Source organism: Humulus lupulus, chromosome 1, assembly GCF_963169125.1.
Source record: "Humulus lupulus chromosome 1, drHumLupu1.1, whole genome shotgun sequence".
NCBI lineage: Eukaryota > Viridiplantae > Streptophyta > Magnoliopsida > Rosales > Cannabaceae > Humulus > Humulus lupulus.
Genome location: NC_084793.1, coordinates 187,181,727 through 187,203,752, shown reverse-complemented (window position 1 = coordinate 187,203,752; position 22,026 = coordinate 187,181,727).

The following is a 22,026-nucleotide window of genomic DNA, read 5'->3' as shown; positions in this document are numbered from 1 at the left end:
ATATATGAAAAAATTCGTAGAAAAAAAATAAGTAAGGAAAAAAAGAAAAAAAAATAACTGAAAAAATAATTTAAAAATGAAAGAAAAAATTAAAAAAATTTAAAAAAAAATTTCAAAATCAAAGAAAACATAACTATGACAAAATAGTGTGACATTTTCATATTTTAATTAGCTACTAATTATGTTTCTCATTCTTTAAGTTTTTCTTTAATAAATTTTCTCATACAGATTAAGAAAATTATAATTCTTATATTTTTGTAAAATAATACTATAAAAGTCATAATTTAAAAAAAAATTCCATTTGTCGTGCATGTGATTTTTGTCATGCATGTGAATTTTGCTAAAATGGTCGATATTTATTCTAATTGCTCTGTCAGACTTAAAGAGGCAAAAAAAAAAAAAAGAGTTTAAACTCTTTCTTGATATCATGTGCTATATGTACGTCAAGAGATCACAAAGAAACTTTGTCTATATACATGTCCACACACAATCTTAGTGTATAAAGAAAGGTTTGTAAGATCGTGGAGTGAGAGTCTGATGAGTTTGTTAGGAAGATTGTTTATAATAATAGAAGTTAGCAAAGATTTATTTTTAAAAAAAAGTTAGCCACAACTTTTAATAGGCTTCAAAGTTATAAAATCTTCTATCTAGTATTCGATTAATATTGATATAATATATATATTTCATTTACTTAGTTTTATTTATAGAATTTATTAATTATTTTTATTAAATTTATATTAATGTCATATAAATTTCAAATAAATATTATATTTTAATTAAATTATTTTTTTAAGTTTATGTTAGTTTTAGTTTTTAAATTTGGGAGTGACAACAAGAGATTATATATATTATATGTTTAATGTAATATTAAATATTATATATGAATTTTAAATTTAAGTTTCTTGGTAATTTTTTTTAAAAAGCAATTTGTTGCTAATTGATAGTAGATTATATTATGGGTCTCTTGGCAAAATGACCTATTTTTTAAATTTATTTTGCACTCTAGCCTAATTTTAATAATTTTTTACAAAATGACATCTCATAATTTAGACAGCTAGTCGAAAATTTTGACAGGTGATCGAAAAATTTAAACAGTCGGTCGAAAATTTTAGACAGCTAGTCAAAAAATTTAGACAACTAGTTGAATTTTAGACACATGCCATTTTGCAAAAAATTATCAAAAGTAGGCCAGAGTACAAAACCACTTAAAAAAAGAGGCTATTTTCACCAATTTCTCTTATATTATATGTTTAATATGATATTATTCTAATAAGTGAGTTTAAGTATAATTAAATTTTATTAAAGTTATAAAATGTATGATTTTATTATTTTTAAATAATTATCATTATAAAATATCTAAAAAAATATACTATTTTAATTTGTTAAATTATTTATTATTTTTAAATAATTAATTATTTTTAAATAATTATCATTGTAAAATATCTCAAAAATATTCTATTTTAATTTTTAAAATTTTTAATTTTATTTTATTTAAATTTAAGTGATGTTTACAAACTACCGTTAAATATAAGAATATTATGTTAAATATAAGAATATTCCATTAGAGTTAACAATAATAATAAAAAAAAAACCGTTAAAATCAAGAATTTATGTTATCTACACACTATAGAAGATATATATTGGATCTGCAAAAAAGTTTGGAAAAAATATTTTTGAAATGTATTGAGCCATTCTTTTGCTTTCGTTGTGTTCTTAGATTATTTATTCACTACTAGAAATATAGGTTTTTAGTTCGGTTTTTATACTCAGGATATAAAAAAAAAAACTGAAGTAAAAGCCTTTTTAAACTTTTTTACTTCGCTTTTGAATTTGGCGCTTAAAAAAATTAGATACTACTTCGCTTTTTTAAAAAAACGAAGTTAAAAATTCAATTAAAAGAGGCTCATGTTTGGTTGCATAAGCCCGTGACTTCTGTTTAGAGAGAATAAAAATGTAAAAAAATGGCTAAGCCAAACGCGTCCCTTATTAGTGGCTGTGCACTTTCTACTGCGGTTTTTATGTAAAAACCGAAGTGGAAAATACACTTTCTACTTCAGTTTTTACATAAAAACCACAGTAGAAAGTACACAGCCCAGCCCCCTTAAAACCCTTCTACTGCGGTTTTCATATAAAAAATGAAGTAGAAGGGTTTCAAAACCCCCTTCTTCGACCCGAACAGCCATAATCCATCCCTCTCCTCTGTTGAAAACCCTAAAACCTCCATTATCGTAATTGTGCGGCAACCTCCTTTTCTTAAATCAAACCCTTTTTTTTTTTTTGTTTTTTCATTATTTCTTACCACTTTTCTTCATTATAAACCGAAATATAGCCCCAAATCCTTTTTTTTTTAGAGGAAAATAATACATTTGGCCATTGGTATTATATCTCATGGTTTCTTGGTGTTTCTTGCCGGAATTTTGATATTGCAAGGTGTTTTTGAACTTCAAAACAGGTATGGATTACTAAAACATTGTTTTGATGATAATTTTTTATTTTTTATTTTTCTATGTTTTATTTTTATTTTTTTATATTATTCCGAATTTTATAATTAAATTTATTAATATTTTGTTATTTTAAATAATGTGATAAAAATTTGGTTTATTATAAATACATGTATATTAGTAAATTTTATAAATTGTGACAAGATGAATTTATTTTTTAAATATTTGAAAAAATAAATAGCTTGAAGATGATCAAAGTGTCGTTCATTAGTTTCTATAACTAGTTTGATTTTTTATTTATTTATTGGCTTGATAATTAATTATGAAGTTTACTAATTATGTAAGTAATGTTTTAGTAGGGTCGTCAATTGAGTGGTGACTTTGTTGTTCATTTCGGGGTGAATTGAAGAGTAATATTGAATGTTAGTTATTTTTTATTTTTATTTATATTACTACAAGATTTATGTATAAAGATAATGTTAATTAAATCATGCATATTGGATTTAGTGAAAGTTATGTTTGAAAATTAGTGAAGTAGGCTCTGGGAAATTTGCGTGTTGTGGTGATATAATGATGAATTCATTTATGCTTGATTATTGTGTTTGTTTGTGTTGTTTTTATAGGAAATTATGTAATTGCGGTATGCTATAGAAACAGAAGATACTCTGCCGAATTTTTAAATTTTTTATAAGACTAGAACCTAATAATGATTGATTCATCTATGCTTGATTATTGTGTTTGTTTGTATTGATTTTATAGGTAATTATGAAATTACGGTATGCTATAGAAACAGAGGAAACTCTATCGATTTTTAAAAAAAATTTATAAGACTAGAACCTAATATAAGTTTTTTTCTAACTTATTAGGAATTTAATTGTAACGCCCTGGTTACCCCAGAACAGTTACGGTGAACGGGGAACTGGAAATTTAACTCGCTATCCGAGTTCTTTGGTTAAAAACGTGCTTCTAGGTATTATTAACAAGCTAAGGTGGAAAACCAATCAAAAGGAAAGAATATATTTTATTTAAAACATAAAAATGTTCATGGGCCCATAAAAACTGTTTACAAGTTATTTACAACTCAAAATGGTCATTACAGTTTCAAATTTACAAACCCACTGACCTAAGCGGCAAAAATAGGGTAAACCCCCTGGTTCCTCTGAGAACTCCTTGGCTGTGGTGGTCAAGCGGCCGCATATGTACACAGCACCACCTAAGCTCTCCACTTAAGGCTGGGTGAGCTTTTCTTTCCCTTTACCTGCACCACATAGCACCCATGAGCCAAAGCCCAGCAAGAAAACACAATAATGCAACCATATAATATCAAATGATGATCATGATTATCATACATAACTTATAGCTCTGAACAGATGAGTGAATATCACTTTGTGTTTACAATAACCATGAAGGAGCTTATAGCCCTAATCAGATGAGTGATTTAACACTTGAGGTTCTGGTAAACCATACTGAGTGACTGACAAGCAAGTCACTAACTTAAACAAATGAGAGACTAATGGGTAAGTCTCTAGCTTAACAAATGAGTGACTGATGGGTAAGTCACTAGCTTAAACATATGAGTGACTGCTGGGTAAGTCACACGGGGCTCAGCACCCACAGCCATGTGACTAAATAGTCACTGTGGCTCTAAGTAACTAGCCTTTGGCTAGACAAGCGCTTATAGTATATATCGAACTTGGGGTCGGTCCGACATTAACACTCTTCTGAGTCATTTAATGTAGATGTCGATTAGATCTAATTTTTGTTGGCTTGTGTTGAACATGCTAAGGCCGTTCCTGACTTATGAGTTAGCACTGTGTGGCCAATGCCCAGTACCACTGCCGAACTTGACTAATGAGTCACAACTTAACAGTTGATACTAACACCTTTGCCGATTCTGACTAATGAGTCAGTGCCATACACAAGTGAGAAAGATTTGCTAAGCATTCAATAATCAAACCATGTCCACATTTACACATTCAACATGCTTCATGAATAATCATGCATGTCACATATGGGGTGCAGTTTTCTTACCTCTGATTCAAGCGAGAGTTAATATAAGAACGACCCTTGAGAATGATCAACCTTTAAGTTCCTTAGCGGTCACCTAGTCATAAACAAATATGGGACACCATCAATAAAATGAGCAACAAAGGTTCCCGAACCAAGATCTAGCCTTCGGGACATCAAACCCCACTAATTCGGGTAGTAGGAACAATCCCGAGGCCTAAAATCAAGTTCCCGAGATCAAAACACTCAAACGGCCTCAAAACCCTGCCTGAGCCGCGACCCTAGAAGCTTGAGCCGCGGTCCCCAGCCACACCAGGAGCAAGGGCCGCGGCGGCCACTACCTAGTGCCACGGCGCCCAGCACGCCCAAATGCCTCCACCAGCTTCTTCGAGCTTGGGCTGCGGCGCCCAAGAACAGGGTCGCGGCCCCCACCTAGAAACCAGCCATAACCTCGATTTTCTTCATTCTAAACCTTCCAAAAACATACCTAAACACTTCCAAATCCAAAAATCAAAGTTCCCAAACATCCCAATGATCCAAAATCATCAAATCCTGAGGCTCAAATGAACCAAAAACTCAATGATTCACAAAATCCAATTCAAATCTTAGAAACTCTAAAAACTTAAAACTTAGATTACTTTTGATTGGGTTGTTTCTTGTTAAATCCTTCGGTCAAGAAGCTCCTAATCTCTCCTAGGATTGCTATGCCTCGATCCTCGCTTGATTCCGACTCCTAGAACTCGAGATTTCTTCGAAATTGCCTCGAACAGTAAAAGGAACTAACGGGAAGATAGAAAGTTTTTTCTAATGTACGGTTCTATCTGACAAGCTACTTCAAGCTTAAGCAATCTCAAATAAAACCTAGTGCTCGGGGTCCCAAAAACACCCCCGGGGACATAATTGTCAAAACTTCCAGAATTTTCTCCTGATCTCAATAACTCCCAATTTATCATCAATTAAACATTCTCATTACTCAATATCCCAATAAATGACCCCGTTATGACAAAACCGCTAATATGAAATATAAGACCGTCTCATGCGGAATAGCTCGAACATATCTCCATAATAATGTGATCTCATCCATAAATCACAATATGCACCAAAATACACAAATGTGCCCACAACGGGCCAAATTACCAAAACACCCTAACAATCAAATGTGGACCCACATGCATGCATTTAACATCATATTACAATATAATTCACATAAACATGCATATTAGCATTTAATGGCATAGTTAAATAATTATGGCCCTCCCGGCCTACTAATCCAGCCATTAAACCACATTAGGGATTTCAGGCATTACATTAATATTGTTATTAGTATGGATAAATCATGGATGCTTAAGAGGAGAGAAACATCACAATTTCAAGATGGGTTCAACAAATTTTTAGAGCTTTGCCTAAAGAATTGTAGTGATCCACAAAAAATTCGTTGTCCTTGTATCGATTGTGGTAATGGAGTAAAGGGGAATATTACCATGATAAATGATCATGTATTTTGTTAGGGATTTGATATAAGTTACAGTAAATGGTATTGGCATGGAGAATTATTAAATGACGACCCATATCCATTAGGTAGGCGAGGTGTAGATGATTTTGAGAGTAATTATTTTGATGATCATCCTATAGAATTGCTTGATGAAGCACAATAAGAGTTTGTTCATAATCTAGAAAAATTTGATAGTATGGTCAGAGATGCAGATAGACAATTGTTCAGTGGTTGCAATAAACTAAGATTGCCAACAATGGTTAAATTTTATAACATAAAAGCAGAAAATGGAGTTAGTGATAAGTGTTTTAGTCAATTTTTAGCTTCTTTCAAGGAGATTTTGCCGCTAGAAAATTGTTTTCCGGAGTCTACATATGAAGTAAAGAAAACATTAAATTTGATAGGGTTGAAGTATGATAAGATTTATGCATGTCCGAATGATTGTATTTTATATCGTAAGGAGTATGCAGACATGGACACTTGCCCAGAATGTGGTTTACCACAGTACAAACCTAAAAAAAGTAAGGAGATTAGGAAACTTATTCCTCAGAAAGTGCTATGGTACTTACCTTTGATTTTACGGTTGAAGTGATTATATCAAAGCGCAGAACACTCTAAGAACTTAATATGGCACGAGACTGGACAAGTGAAAGATGGTAAACTCCGGCATCCTGCAGATTCATAGGCCTGGAAGAAGGTAGATTATATCAATCCAGAATTCAAAAATGAACCAAGACATCTTCGTCTCAGTTTAGTTGCTGATGGAGTAAACCCGCATAGATCTCTTAGTAGTAGGCATAGTTCATGGCCTGTCTTCTTGGTTATGTACAATCTTCCTCCTTGGTTGGTCATGAAAAGGAAGTTTATGATGCTTTCATTAATGATTTCAGGCCCAAAACAACCAGGACACGATATCGATGTTTATTTGGCACCATTAATTGATGATTTGAAAGAGTTGTATGAAAATGGTGTTGAGACATATGATGGTTTTAAAAAAGAAGTATTTAATTTGAAAGCGGTGTTGTTATGGATTGTTAATGATTTTCCAGCATATGGTAACCTATCAGGGTTGAGCACAAAAGGTTACCAAGCTTGTCCAATTTGTTGCACCAACACAAGGGCGCGTCACTTGTCAAATGGACGCAAAATGTGTTATATGGGTCATAGACGATATTTGCATTTAAGCCATCCTGACAGAAATAAAGAAAAAGAATTTGACAGTACAGTGAAATGAGACCTTGCTCCTTTGCCATTGTCAGGTGAGCAAATTCTTAAGGAAGTAGAAAAAGTTGACTTTAGGTATGGGAAGAAGAATAAAAACAAAAAAGTCAATGAATGTTTTCAAAGAAAATCAATTTTCTTTCAACTTCCTTATTGGAAAGATTTACTCGTTAGACATTGCTTGGATGCCATGCACATAGAAAAAAATGTGTGTGAAAGTATAATCGATACATTACTTGATATCCCAGGTAAACCAAAGATGGTTTGTCTAGTCGTTTAGATCTTGTTGAGATGGGTATAAGACACCGCTTGGCACCTGAAGAAAAAGGTAAACGCACATATTTGCCTCTTGCTTGTTTTACATTGTCTAAAGAAGAGAAGCAAGTCGTATGTAAATCATTGGGAGAGATGAAAGTGCTTGATGGTTATTCATCGAATGTTCGAAACTTGGTGTCTATGCAAGATTTGAAGTTAATTGGAATGAAATCACATGATTGTCAAATATTAATGCAACAATCACTTCCAATTGCCATTCGATCATTTTTACCAAAAAGAGTTCGAGATAGTGTGACAAGTGTGTGCATCTTCTTTAATCAACTATGCGAAAAAGAATTGGAAATGAAGAAGTTGAATGCATTGCATGATGAAATAGTTGAAACTTTATGCAAGCTTGAAAAATATTTTCCACCATCTTTTTTTGACATCATGATACATTTGATGGTTCATTTAGTAAGATAAGCTAAGTTGTGTGGGCCAGTTTGGGTGAGATGGATGTATCCATCTGAAAGGAACATGAAGGTGTTGAAAGGATATGTACATAATCACCATCGCCCTGAAGCTTGTATGGTTGAGTGTTATTTAGCAGAAGAAGCTGTGGAATTTTGTTCAGAGTACATGGTTGGAGTCGACACAATCGAAATTAGAAAACCATGAAATAACTCGGATGGAGTTGATAGAGGATTACGAGGGAAAGGAACAGTAGTGACCATATCTCGTGTAGAATTAGATTGAGCTCATTTAGTTGTGTTGGAAAACAATCCTGAGGTTCAACCATATATAACGTAAGTTATAAATTTAATAAACATTATGCTCATTTTTATGTATAATTGAAATTTTAATGTTGTACTTTGTATTTGCAGTGAGCACATGGAGTTATTACAATCAATGATTCCAAACAAGGTTAAAAATAAACAAAAATGGATTACAGATGAGCAACATAAAACATTTAGTTGATGCTTGAAAAATACTATTCTAGCAAGGTTGGGCGAAGAAAACCATGGAGTGTCGATAGAGTTAAAACGCATATCATTTGGAGCAAGTGTTCATGTAATAAAGCACCATGCATACTGTACGCCCTGATTTTCCCACGGGCTGATTAGCAGGCCGAGCTACGGGCTAATCACAATTAGTCCATGAACATCCCCAAGACTGGAGCTCCCGTTTCGAGGTCGTACCTTCTTAGCTCGAGCAATCCCTAAGGACTCGCCAAGGTTGCCCAGGGCTGGAGAGAAGAATTTGAAGGCCGAAGGTCGGGACAGGGGAGCAGCTCATGGCACGAGCTATATATGGAACTCTGACCCTCTGTAAAGTCAACACACGCAAGATAAACGTGCATATATCTGACATCACGTGTCCGATATCTCCCTGACTTCTCGGACACGCAGCAGGAACGTGCGTGATCAGAAACCCACGGCTGGGTTGGGTCGTGCGGCCCATTATCTTCTTACCTATCGATTTGACCATACTTATGTGTCAGGTTTAGGAATTAATCATGAATGTCACAGAGTTGATATGACAAATAATAAGGTCACGGGATGACCTCCTTACCAACTTCTAGGTGCCTTCTCCTATAAATATGGAGAAGCTGGGAGTTGATAAGGGTTGGGAAAAATAGTCTCTGAAGAGATATATGCTTTGTAACCAAATACCCAGAATATATCAATAATATTGACTAGTGGAGTAGAAGGATTTTAACCTTCGAACCACTTAAAAACGTGTCTCGAGTCACCTAGTTCATTCTCTAAGATTTTATATCTGTGACGGTTCTATATTCAGCACTAATCCTTTTCTCTTCTTCTCTTAATTACCTGTTGGCGAAGAACCGCGTCAACAGTTTGGTGCTTTCATTGAGAGCAAAATCGATTAGTGCTGTTGCAAACATCCAACTATGGTGACCACTCGGTCCAGGCATGGCAATGAAACAGGGCAGCATGATGGGCAGGAGGCTCATCATATTGCCATCCCTGGTGAACAAATTCCTGAAGTCCAGCAGAGGCCAGGAAAGCAGCCGGCGGGCCAGGACGATACGGGTAGTTCGGTGCCCCGACCACCTAATCCGAACCCGTGTTATTATACTGCGGTGGAGATGGAGATTGCTTAACTGAGGAGCCAGTTAGCGGCAGTCGGTCAGCAAATCCAGGATATTCTGGCCCGACTACCCCCTTTCACAACCAACGTTAACGTTGGAGAGAGGCAAGGTGAGGCTCCAAAGTCTCGCCGGGGTAATCGGTCCAGGCATAGCCGTTCGGATAGACTTCCAGCAGCCAACTCCACCCCTTCATCACACCATCGAGAGGCCAACTTCAGGGAAATGCCTGGGGCCGGACAACAGCAATACAACCGTTCGGTCAGGACGTCAACTCCTAGCTCTCAACCTTCCTCGAGAACGCCTAGGAGAGTTCGAGGGAATTCCTGAAGGAGATCCGGGGAGGGCCCACAACGTCAGCCCGTCCCCGAAGACCGTCCTGCGCCCCGTCCAGATCGCCCGGCGCGGGACTAGCAAGTTGGCAGGGCCGAAAGGCCCCCACCAAGTTTGATCCGTCTAGACGGGACCAGGAACGCTTCTCCAGTCAGGCATCCTCCATCTCCGATTAGATATCCGTCTCCTCCTCGGCCCGTCCGAGACATCCCAGCTTACGGGAGTAGTAGGAGAAACCCACCATCAGCGGGACCTTCCCGGCGTAGCAGGGCGCCTGAAGAAAGCTCAGGTCCTCACCACCAAAGGCGGAATCCAAGCCTGTCCGGCAAGAGTCATTGGACCGGCAGTCGCCGGAGTGATCTCTCTGGAGGAGACCTACGTCAGCGGCTAAGTTCGGCGCAAAGTCACCAGACCACCCAGGGAGGCGACCTTCGAGATCGCCTCAACTCTCATAGAGAGGATCAAGCTAGAGATGGTAGCCAGGCTCGCTCGGGGAGGGGGGGGGGGTCCGATCCGAAGTACATAACGGAGGGAATGTCCCAAATAACCTATCTCAAGATAGGAGGGGCAATAACCCACCTAATATGTACAATGGGTCCGGAGCTGTTGAGCAGCCCTGGAATAACCCAGGATCTCAGGACCAAACCCTCGAGCGCCTAACTTAGATGGATGAACTGATGAGGAAGCTCCTATCAGAAAAAGAAAAAGACGAATATGATTCGGGAGACGAGATGGAACTCTTCGCCCCCAACATAGCAGCGACGGCATACCCATCTGGTTTCCGTATGCCTCACTTGTCAAAGTTCAACGGGGACCGAGACCCGCCGGACCATTTAGGGATGTTCAACACCCTAATGATGGTCCATAACATTGACCCGGAGCTGCGTTGCTTGATCTTCCCTTCCACACTGACTGGACCTGCCAGGAAGTGGTTCAAGCAGAGTAAAAGACAGTTAATCAGCTCCTGGAAGACCTTCTCAACTGATTTCAAAAGGGCGTTCCGCGCCTCTCAGGCCGCCCGTGTTCAGGCCGACTCCCTAGCCAACGTAAGGCAGCAGCCCGGTGAGACGCTGAAAGCATACTTGAGCAGATTCGCGAATGTCACTGCTCGAGCCAGGGACGCAGATGATAGCTCCAAGCTCATGGCCATGAGAACCGGAATCTTGGTCGGGGGAGACCTGTGGAAAGACATTCAGAGGAAGGGAGTCAGCTCGGTTAACGAATTCCTTAACAGAGCCCAAGAGTGGATAAACTTGGTAGAAGCTGAAGCTTCAGCCGCGGGGACCAGCCAGGTTCCCGAGAAGCCCGCTGGAACGGGGACGGAGATCGTGATGGCGACCCCCGACGTCGCGTAGAACAACTAGCCCGGTGGTGGCAAAAGAAAGGGGAATGGTGAAAACAGTCAGCACAGTCAAAAGAAGAATAAGTTCGTGGATAAGTTCAAGCCCGTGTTCACAACATATACCGAGCTCACCCAGTCCAGGGAAAGTATCTTCCTGGCCAACTCTACTCGGGTCCCCTGGAAGAGGCCGGAACCATTGAAACACCACAAGGGAAAGAGAGACACTTCCAAATTCTGCCGTTTTCACAACGACGTTGGCCACAATACCGACGATTGCAGGCATCTAAAAGATGAGATCGAGACTTTCATTCGAGCAGGCCCCTTGGTGCAATACTCACGAAACAGGGTCCCAGCGAGTCGACCCGCTCCAGAAGTCCCAGCCAGTCAGCCCGGGCCTCGGGTAGATCAGGACGTCCCTCCTCCCGTGGTCGAAGGAGAGATATCCACCATCTCTGGAGGACCGCACATGGCTGGAACGAGCAGAGGTGCCCAGAAGAGATATGTGAATGAATTAAAGGCCCACAACAGAGCGGAGTTCGTCCCGGAGCAGCGTCAGTCAAAACAGCAGCGGTTAGAAAAGCAACCGATCACTTTTACGGAGGAAGACGCAGGCCATGTCCAATTCCCTCATAATGATCCCTTGGTCGTAGCAGTCCAGCTCGCCAATCGGAAAGTAAGGAGAGTGTTGGTGGACAACGGAAGCTCGATAAACCTCCTATTCCGATCCACCTTAGAAAAGATGGGATTGACTGTCGCCGAGCTAAAGGCGACCTCCATGATGCTGTATGGCTTTTTGGGAGAAGGGTCGGCAGCGATAGGGACGATCGAGCTGGTGATCACCCTAGGAGAAGAGTCTCGAACAGTCTCCAAGCTACTTGAGTTCGTGGTCATTGACTGCTCTGCTGCCTACAACGCCATTTTAGGCCGGCCTACCCTCATAGCTTTTGAGGCTATCACTTCCATTCGACACCTCTCCATGAAGTTCCCTACTTCAACCGGAATCTGTACTATCAAGGGCGATCAGCTCGCTGCCAGGGAATGCTACAGCATTTCCATGAAGGGAAAGTCTAAACCCGGGCAGCTGGCAATGGCCATACAGGGCGAAGAGGAATCTTAGGGACCCTTGGTGGATCCTGAGATTGAAAAACCTTAGAGCGCCGAAGAAGAAAAGGTCGCCTTGAGTGAGGACATTGACCCCCGAGTAGGCGAAGATAGATCCGGGCTCCAGGCCATTGAGGAGCTCGAGGAGGTGAACCTTGATTCGCAAAATCCATCACGGATGGTCAAGCTCGGGAAAAACCTCTATAGCAAGAGGAAGACGGAGCTGGTTACGTTTCTCCGGGCTAATTTAGATGTATTTGCCTGGTCCCACGAGGACATGGTAGGAATTAGTCCGAGTGTCATCATGCACACGCTCCATCTGGATAAAAGTGTTCCTGCCAAGTCTCAGAAGCAAAGGCGTTTAGGAACAACCCGAGCTGAAGCCCTAGAAGAAGAGGTAGCCCGACTCAAAAAATGTGGCTTTATCCGGGAAGCCAAATTTCCAATTTGGGTCGCCAATCCCGTGCTAGTTCCGAAGCCCAACGGGAAATGGCGGACCTGCATTGACTTCTCCGACCTGAATAAGGCCTGCCCCAAGGATTGTTTTCCATTGCCAAGGATCGATCAGTTGGTGGACGCCACGGTGGGGCACGAGCTCATGTCCTTTATGGACGCGTACTCAGGCTACAATCAGATCGCGATGAATCCGGCGGACTAGGAACACACTAGCTTCATGACCCCGACTAATGTCTATTGCTACAAGGTCATGCCGTTCGGTCTGAAGAACGCCGGAGCTACCTACCAAAGGCTAGTAAACAGAATGTTCGCGGACCAGATCAGAAAAAACATGGAAGTGTATGTTGATGACATGCTCGTCAAGTCAAAGACTGCCGACAACCATGTTTCCGACCTGGAAGAATGTTTTAAAATACTACGGAAATACGGCATGAGGCTCAATCCCCAGAAATGCACTTTTGGTATCGCATCCGGGAAATTCCTGGGGTTCATAGTTAATACCCGAGGAATCGAGGCAAACCCCGACAAGATCAGGTCACTGCTCGAGCTTCCTTCCCCCAGGTCGCGGAAAGATGTCCAAGGCCTCACAGGAAGAGTAGCAGCACTCAACTGGTTCATTTCCAAGTCAACCGATAAGTATTTGCCCTTCTACAACCTGCTCTGGGGAAACAAGAAGTTTGAATGGACAGTAGAATGCGAAAGCGCATTCCTCAACCTGAAGGCACATCTGGTCGAACCACCTGTGCTATCCAAGCCCAAGGCAGGAGAGTCTCTCTTCCTCTACCTGGCCGTCACTAAGGACGCGACCAGCGCCGTACTAGTACGAGAGGAAGACCAAGTTCAGAAGCCAGTTTATTACATCAGCAAGAGACTCCTCGGAGCAGAATCACGGTACCCACTGATGGAAAAATTGGCGTTCTGCCTAATCACGGCCTCTCGAAAACTCAGACCGTACTTCCAGTCCCACTCGGTACACGTCATGACCGATCAGCCTCTAAAGCAGGTTTTGCAAAAACCTGAAGCATTGGGACGTTTGTTAAAGTGGGTGGTCGAACTCAGTCAGTTCGAGATTTTCTATACTCCACGAACTTCCATAAAAAGTCAGGCCTTGGCCGACTTCGTGGCAGAATGCACGGGATTCCAGGAGGATCCATCAGAAGGCTCATCTCAGCTCACCCGAATCGTTGTGGAAGATCTTTGTAGATGGTTCATCCAACGAGAACGACTCCGGGGCCGGAATCATTCTGATATCCCCCGAGGGCCATAGGTTCCACTCGGCGCTAAGGTTTGGGTTCAAGGCCTCCAACAACGAGGCGGAATACGAAGCTTTGTTAGCCAGGCTGAGGATAGCCAATGAGTTAAAGGCGAGCTCCGTCCAGTGCTTTAGTGACTCCTAGCTCGTGGTAAACCAGGTTCTGGGCGAATATCAGGCGCGGGGACCCAAGATGGCCGCCTATTTGGCAAAGGTAAAAGTCGAGCTGTCTGCATTTGAGCAAGGATTGATCGAACAGATACCTCGAGAACAGAACGCCAATGCGGATGCCCTTGCCAAACTCGCCACCTCGGGAGAGACAGAGACCCTGGGATTGGTGCCAATAGAATTCTTGGAAAAACCAAGTATAGAAGGAGATCGGGCAGAGGTCGAGATGATTGACGCTCGACCGACCTGGATGACCCCCATTCTTGAGTATCTCGTTGAGGGCAAGCTGCCTGAAGGACGTAACGACGCGCGGCGAGTCCTATATCAAGTTCCTAGATATACAATAGTTGATGGGGTATTGTACCGACGTGGGCACTCCCTACCTCTCCTCCAATGCGTTCTTCCAGGTGAGGCGAAGGCCATCCTGCAGGAAATTCATGAAGGATTCTGCGGAGACCACACTGGGGGGGCAAAGCCTGGCCTTAAAGGTTCTCAGGCAAGGTTATTACTGGCCAACTCTATCCAAAGACGCGATCTCATACGTGAAAAAGTGCAAAAAGTGCCAGCGATTCGCTGCGGTTGCCCGAGCTCCTCCAGTCGAGCTGAAAATGATCTCGGCCCCTTGGCCATTCGCCGTTTGGGGGATAGATTTAGTAGGTGCCCTGCCTACCGGAAAGGGCGGGGTCCGTTACGCCGTGGTAGCCATCGACTACTTCACTAAGTGGGCCGAGGCAGAGCCATTGGCAACAATCACATCGAAGAAGGTACTCGACTTCGTGGTTAAAAGCATCATCTGTCGATTCGGCCTGCCAAAGAAAATTGTCTCCAACAACGGTACTCAGTTCGATAGCGACCTGTTCACCGAATTTTGTGAAAGGCATGGAATTGTGAAAAGCTTCTCCTCCGTGGCCTATCCTCAGGCAAACGGCCAGGTCGAGGTTGTCAACAAGACTCTAAAGGCGAGCCTCAAGAAAAGATTAGATGAGGCAAAGGGGGTCTGGCCAGAACAGCTCCCCCAGGTCCTATGGGCATACCGGACCTCGCATCGGACTCCTACGGGTCATACTCCTTTCTCCCTAACCTTTGGGAGTGAAGCAGTCCTCCCCGTGGAAGTTGAGGTTCTGTCGCATAGAGTCCAGTCCTACGACCAAGATCGGAACCATGAGCTCCTGTGCCATTCCCTCGATCTAATTGATGAAAGGCGAGAGGATTCGCAACTCCAGCTCGCCCATTATCAGCAGAAGATCACTCGCTACTTCAACTCTAAAGTCAAAAGGCGCACCTTTAGCGTTGGCGACTTGGTCCTAAGGAGAGTTTTCCTGGCCGGGAAAGATCCCAAAGATGGAGTCTTGGGACCAAACTGGGAAGGACCATACCAGGTCATCGAAGTCATCAAGGAAGGAACTTATAAATTAGCTGGACCTGATGGAGGGGCGGTCCCGCGAACTTGGAACGCCATCCACTTAAAGAAATATTATCAATGATCCACTTGTAAGGCCTGGGAGGCAACTTTTATGTACTAATAAAAATCAGTTTTTTTTACGCATATTTGTGAGTGTAATCTTAAAGTAACCACGAAAGACCCTTTCCCAGTTACTTGGGGGGCACATGGTACCTGGATATAACCAGGTCTCCTTAACGACTTAGATGTTGATTTTTATCTATGGATCGTTGCTCTTCCTAAAGAGCTCGAGATATGGATAAGGGTTAACGCCAACTAAGTCCTATCCTGGTTTTAACTGGGTCATAAAACTTGGAAGTTAACTTAAATTTATTGATCGTGTTTCTTCTTAAAGAACTCGAGATATGGATAAAAGTTAACACGAACTAAGTTTTCAAAATAAGTTCCTGGTTTTAACTGGGTCATAAAACTTGGAAGTTAACTTAAATTTATTGATCGTGTTTCTTCTTAAAGAACTCGAGATATGGATAAAAGTTAACACGAACTAAGTTTTCAAAATAAGTTCCTGGTTTTAACTGGGTCATAAAACTTGGAAGTTAACTTAAATTTATTGATCGTGTTTCTTCTTAAAGAACTCGAGATATGGATAAAAGTTAACACGAACTAAGTTTTCAAAATAAGTTCCTGGTTTTAACTGGGTCATAAAACTTGGAAGTTAACTTAAATTTATTGATCGTGTTTCTTCTTAAAGAGTTCAAGATATGGATAAAAGTTAACGCGAACTTAAGTTTTTTCAAAAATATATATATATAATGTAGCCAAAAGCATGAAAAAAGCCTAAGTTAAAAAGTGTGAATTAAAGGCAAAGCGTCTCAAGGTGAAAACACCTCATGCAAAGGTTACACAAAAAATACTTCAAAATATATAAAGAGAAAAAGAGAAGAGCGCCCTAAGCTTCGTCAGTCGGCCCTTTGGAGGTCGCCGTTTCACCTTGCTCCGCCGCACCAGAGGCTTCCCCAGTCTCCGAAGGTGGCGCCTCTTTGTCGAGGTGAGCTTGGAACTTCCCCAACAAGCGCGCCCAGAGATTCGGTGGCATGAAAGAAAAGTCAGCCTCCGGATTGTGGAGCCAACAGTGATAGAACAGATCCTGCATGGACTGCTCCGAGATGGTCCTCTCTTCCTCCAGGGCGGCCTGGATTTCTGTCCTCGCTGCCTCAAGGTCCGCCTACGAAGTGGCAAGGGATGTCTCGAGCTCCTGGACCTTCGAGCGGGTCTTCTCCAGGTCGACCTGGGCTCTCTCCAACTCGCCCTTCGAGGTTGTCAGGGCATCCTTGGCCGCCCTAACCTCCTGAAGTGTGGCTTGGTGCTCGGTCCTCATGTCATCGAGCTGAGTTCTAGCCCTGATAATGCTCCAATGAAGGGCGACGACACCCTGTGAGGAGTGAAAGATAAACTATCTCAAAGGAACAACAAGGCAGAGTATAATGGTAAAATCTTCAAGAGAATAGGGCAGCTTACCGTTAAGGTCATGCTCATTGAAGAGTCCATAACATCAACCGGGCTCATGGACTCAATAGTCCGGAGTTCCTTCTCGGTGAACTTGTAGATGTGGTTGACGGCGTAGCTCGCCGATTCGTACATCTGCCCCCGGAAGGCCTCTGGAATCTTCTCCAGGTCCTGGGGATTGACCGGGATGCGTACATCGGAGGCCGCCACAGACGGAGTCCCGATCTCCATTCCTCCGTCCTGGGGGGCAGGCGGGACTCACTGAGGCGGTGGAGGCATTTTCCCTGCTCCGGCAGCTGGAAGGATCGCCCCCACGACCTGGGATGGCGGGGTTTTCTCCTTCTCCTTTGCTGGAGATTTAGTGGAGACCCCGGCAGAGCTCTTGGAACCCCGGAGCCTTTTCAGTCTTGGCCCGGCTGGGGGGTTCCCCCCGAAGACTATGCCCTGCAAGCTATCCTCGGGCTGAGACATCTCTCCTGTCAAACAAAAAACATGGTTATTACAAGTTAGCAATCATACAAAGATAAGGACAAAAGGTTAAAGCTAAAAAAGCATATGAATACTGAGCGAGCCCTACCCCCCGAGATGGAAGAACCTAAGACGATTATTTCACGAACTGGCACAGGTTCTAGGTCCAGTTCTGACTCAGGGCTAGACTCTTCTACATACTGCCTAAGCCCCGGAGCATAGATACCCCTCTGGAGTGATGGCCATGTGCGTAGGTTAGTCCCATACTCCTCGAATAAGATCAACCTAAAAGCTAGGGTGTTATCTACTACTACGGTACCCCTAGGCCGGCTCTCTTGGTGATCCAGCACGAGCCGGTCAACACAATGGAGCAGGAGTGTGTTCAGGTCTGGGTCCCTTCGGTGACGATGGACGATTTGCCTAGGATTGAACCTATCCAGCCAGGGGTCTGTAGTGGCCCTATCTAGATTCTTAAACAAGTAAGGGTTACCTTGGCCGGAAGGACCCGCGGCTACTCCGGATTGGATCCTCTCCTCGCCCATCCTCTGGGCGACCTCCAAGGTCCTCTTCCTATTCCTCATGAGCGGAACTTCAGCCGCCTCGTCCTCCTCGTCTTCCTCTACTGTGGCCTCCTCCACGATGATGGGTTTGGTGTCGCGAGCTGGGGGCGGCCCCCGGGGACTCTTCAGGTTCAGAGTCTGATTTGGGAAAATCAGTTTGCAGAACACCATCGTCTCGTCCGTCACGAGTGCGCGATAGTCCTTCTCACTGGGGGGCAAGCCCGCCAGTGTTTCATATTGGCCCCCGAGGGTCACAAACTTTTCGGTCCTCGCGTAGATGGCTGCAAGATTGGCTGGAATCAGAATGGGATACGAGAGGAGCTAAAATAAAATAACACTTAAAAGGCGAGCTAAGATCGGGGATTACTTACGAGGACGATTGAAGTAGTGGTGGTCGCAGTTCCGGAACCCAATTGACATGAAGAACTGGTCCTTGAAGTCATTTGGGTGGCTGGGCAGCTCGATGATCGCCGCCGTATTGGGAAAATGGGTTAAATAGTAAAACCCGTCACCTCGCCCCCGCTGATCCAGGCTGGCTTTGAGGCAAAAGAAATATAAAATATCAGCAGGAGTAGGGACCTCCCACTCTTACTTCTTGAATAAATACCTCAACCCTGCCAGCAGACGGTAGGAGTTAGGGGGGAGCTGAAAAGGGGCCAACCCCACGTAGTTCAGGAAATCAGCGAAGTACTGATCCAGGGGAAGGAAGGCCCCTGCCTTGAAGTGTTCACCGCTCCAGGCAGCGAACGATTCATCGAGCGGCGTGCAGCTACGCTCGCCATCCGAGGCAGGTCGGGCAATAACGGAGGCTTTCCCCAGTGGAATGTTGTGAGTGAGGAAGAGTTTGTTGATCTTCGCCTGGTCGGTTATCTTTGAGATGATTCTCTCCACCTCAAAGAATGCGTTGGGGGCCACCTCGACCTCCTTCTCCACAGCCGGCCCGAAGCGAGGGATCGGGGAGCTAGGCATCACCGCCTTTCCTTTTTCCTGCTGGGAGGCCAAGCTTCCAACGTTCTTCTGGGGGAGGTTCTTTTTTGGAGCCATCTGGTCGCCTAGCGAACAAAAGAAAACACTTTAGAAAAGGCGACCCAAGCAGGAGAAAGAGGCAATTATTATTTGCACGAGCTGAGGAAAGCCCAGCTCGTGGAGAGTGGAACCACGCGGTTCAGTGAACACGCGCGTATACTCCCAACAGATCCCAGATTACTCGGAATTCGCATGTCAGGGGGTTTAGAATAGAATTTGCCTTGGGGGGGAAAGTTTCAATAGGCCGAAAATTACAAAACCGCTTAAAGGCGTGTTTCCTAAGCTACCCGGTTTTGCACCCAACAATTCCCAAAACTCCTACCCAGAAATTTTTCCAGAAAAAGCATCCTGAAACCCATACTCTAAAGCGATTCCCTACAACAAATATGCCCTAACCTAAAAAGGGCTGTCACCCTCCATATCCACACAACCCAGAAAACCCTTGCATGCGGCTACAGTGAAATTTTTTACCTGAGCTACAGTAGCATGTTTTCAAAGTGAACAGGGTCAGGAAACTTACAGTGTATGGCTGGGAGGTAGACGAGGGCGTTGCGTTGGTAGGAGCTTCGTTGGTGTAGTGGCTTACAAAGCTTCGGAGAAATCCGTGCGCCTAAGCTTTGTGAACGATAAAAATGCCAGCAACAGGGTTGAGGGTTTCATTCTTCTGAAATATGGAGAGGGAAGAAGAAAGGAGATTTGGAAAATTTCGAATGAAAGGGTGGCCCGTGCGTAGGGTGGCCACCCCCTTTTTATATACGTGAAGGATCACGTGTAGAAGGCTCTTGGATGGCCCTGGTGAGGGATCCGAGGCCTTCCACTCGAAATACGAAACGACGGCTGGGCATAGGCTAGGCTATTAAATGCGGTTCTCGTAATACGTACCGTCACCACCCACGACGTTCCACGTATCAAACGCCTGCGTAAAGAGTGGAATGCGAAGAGTTTATGGAGAAGTCTAAAAGCCCCTACTGTGGTCTTATATACGACGTCATGTACCACGAGCAGGAGCTTAGGGGGCAGATGTACACTCTGATTTTCCCACGGGCTGATTAGCAGGCCGAGCTACGGGCTAATCACAATTAGTCCATGAACATCCCCAAGACCGGAGCTCCCGTCTCGAGGTCGTACCTTCTTAGCTCGAGCAATCCCTAAGGACTCGCCAAGGTTGCCCAGGGCTGGAGAGAAGAATTTGAAGGCCGAAGGTCGGGACAGGGGAGCAGCTCGTGGCACGAGCTATATATGGAACTCTGACCCTCTGTAAAGTCAACACACGCAAGATAAACGTGCATATATCTGACATCACATGTCCGATATCTCCCTGACTTCTCGGACACGCAGCAGGAACGTGCGTGATCAGAAACCCACGGCTGGGTTGGGTCGTGCGGCCCATTATCTTCTTACCTATCGATTTGACCATACTTATGTGTCAGGTTTAGGAATTAATCATGAATGTCACAGAGTTGATATGACAAATAATAAGGTCACGGGATGACCTCCTTACCAACTTCTAGGTGCCTTCTCCTATAAATATGGAGAAGCTGGGAGTTGATAAGGGTTGGGAAAAATATTCTCTGAAGAGATATATGCTTTGTAACCAAATACCCAGAATATATCAATAATATTGACTAGTGGAGTAGAAGGATTTTAACCTTCGAACCACTTAAAAACGTGTCTCGAGTCACCTAGTTCATTCTCTAAGATTTTATATCTGTGACGGTTCTATATTCAGCATTAATCCCTTTCTCTTCTTCTCTTAATTACCTGTTGGCGAAGAACCGCGTCAACACATACATTGTTGGAGGAAAAAGATTTCACACAAAGTCAAGAGATGATGCTTGAATGGTTGAAAATAGTGGAGTAAGTATTGTTGCAAAAGCAATGCATTTCGCTAGTGTAAAAGACAATAATCCAGTAGCTGGTACTATGACATATTATGGGGTTGTTGAAGAAATATGGGAGCTTGATTATTCCTTATTTCAAATTCCCTTTCTCAAGTGTTCTTGGGTGGACAACAATGTTGGGGTTATAATTGATGAACTTGGATTCACTTTGGTTGATTTAAGTAAGAAAGGTCACAAGAATGATCCTTTCATCATGGCTACCCAAGCAAAACAAGTGTTTTACATAACTGATCCTGCTGATGATAAATGGTAAGTTGTTTTACAAACCCCGGAGAGGCATTTTATAGAAGATGAAAATGACAAAGAAAATGATGATTTGTTTCATGATAATTTTATTGTTGGACAACCAATACATGAGAAAGTTGGCAAATCCATGATTTCAATGAAGATGATGATGATGGGGAATACATTAGAAATGATATTAGAGACGGAATATGGGTAGATTGTGAATCAACCAAGAAAAGAAAAAGGAAAAGAAAATGTGTCCAGTGAGTAATGTATTAATTTTTATGTTAAATATGTATTTATTTATGTCATAAATGTAACGTTAATTATTGTTTATGTGCAGATGAAATTTTTTGAAGAGGAGAACACACCAAATAGGCAAGGCCCAACAAAGAAGAACAATATAAATAATAAAAAATCTAAGGGAATAAAGAGAAATATTACGTTTAATGATAAGGGTTAACCTACAGGGAAAGCATATGGCGAGATGAACGTACCTTGGAGTTAAAATTCGGAGAACAGTCTCTCTCAATTATAAGGATTGGAGACAAATCCCACAAGAATTGAAGAATAAGATATGGGAGGATGTATATGTAAGAAAATATTTTAATTATTTTAATATATTTATCATTTTCATGAACTACTTTGTATATCATAAATCATTTTCTTTCTATTTCAGGGTGGCTTTAACATTCCAGAAAATTGAAAACCAAAATTAATTAAATGTGCGGGAAGAATGATGAGAGATTTTAAGACCAAC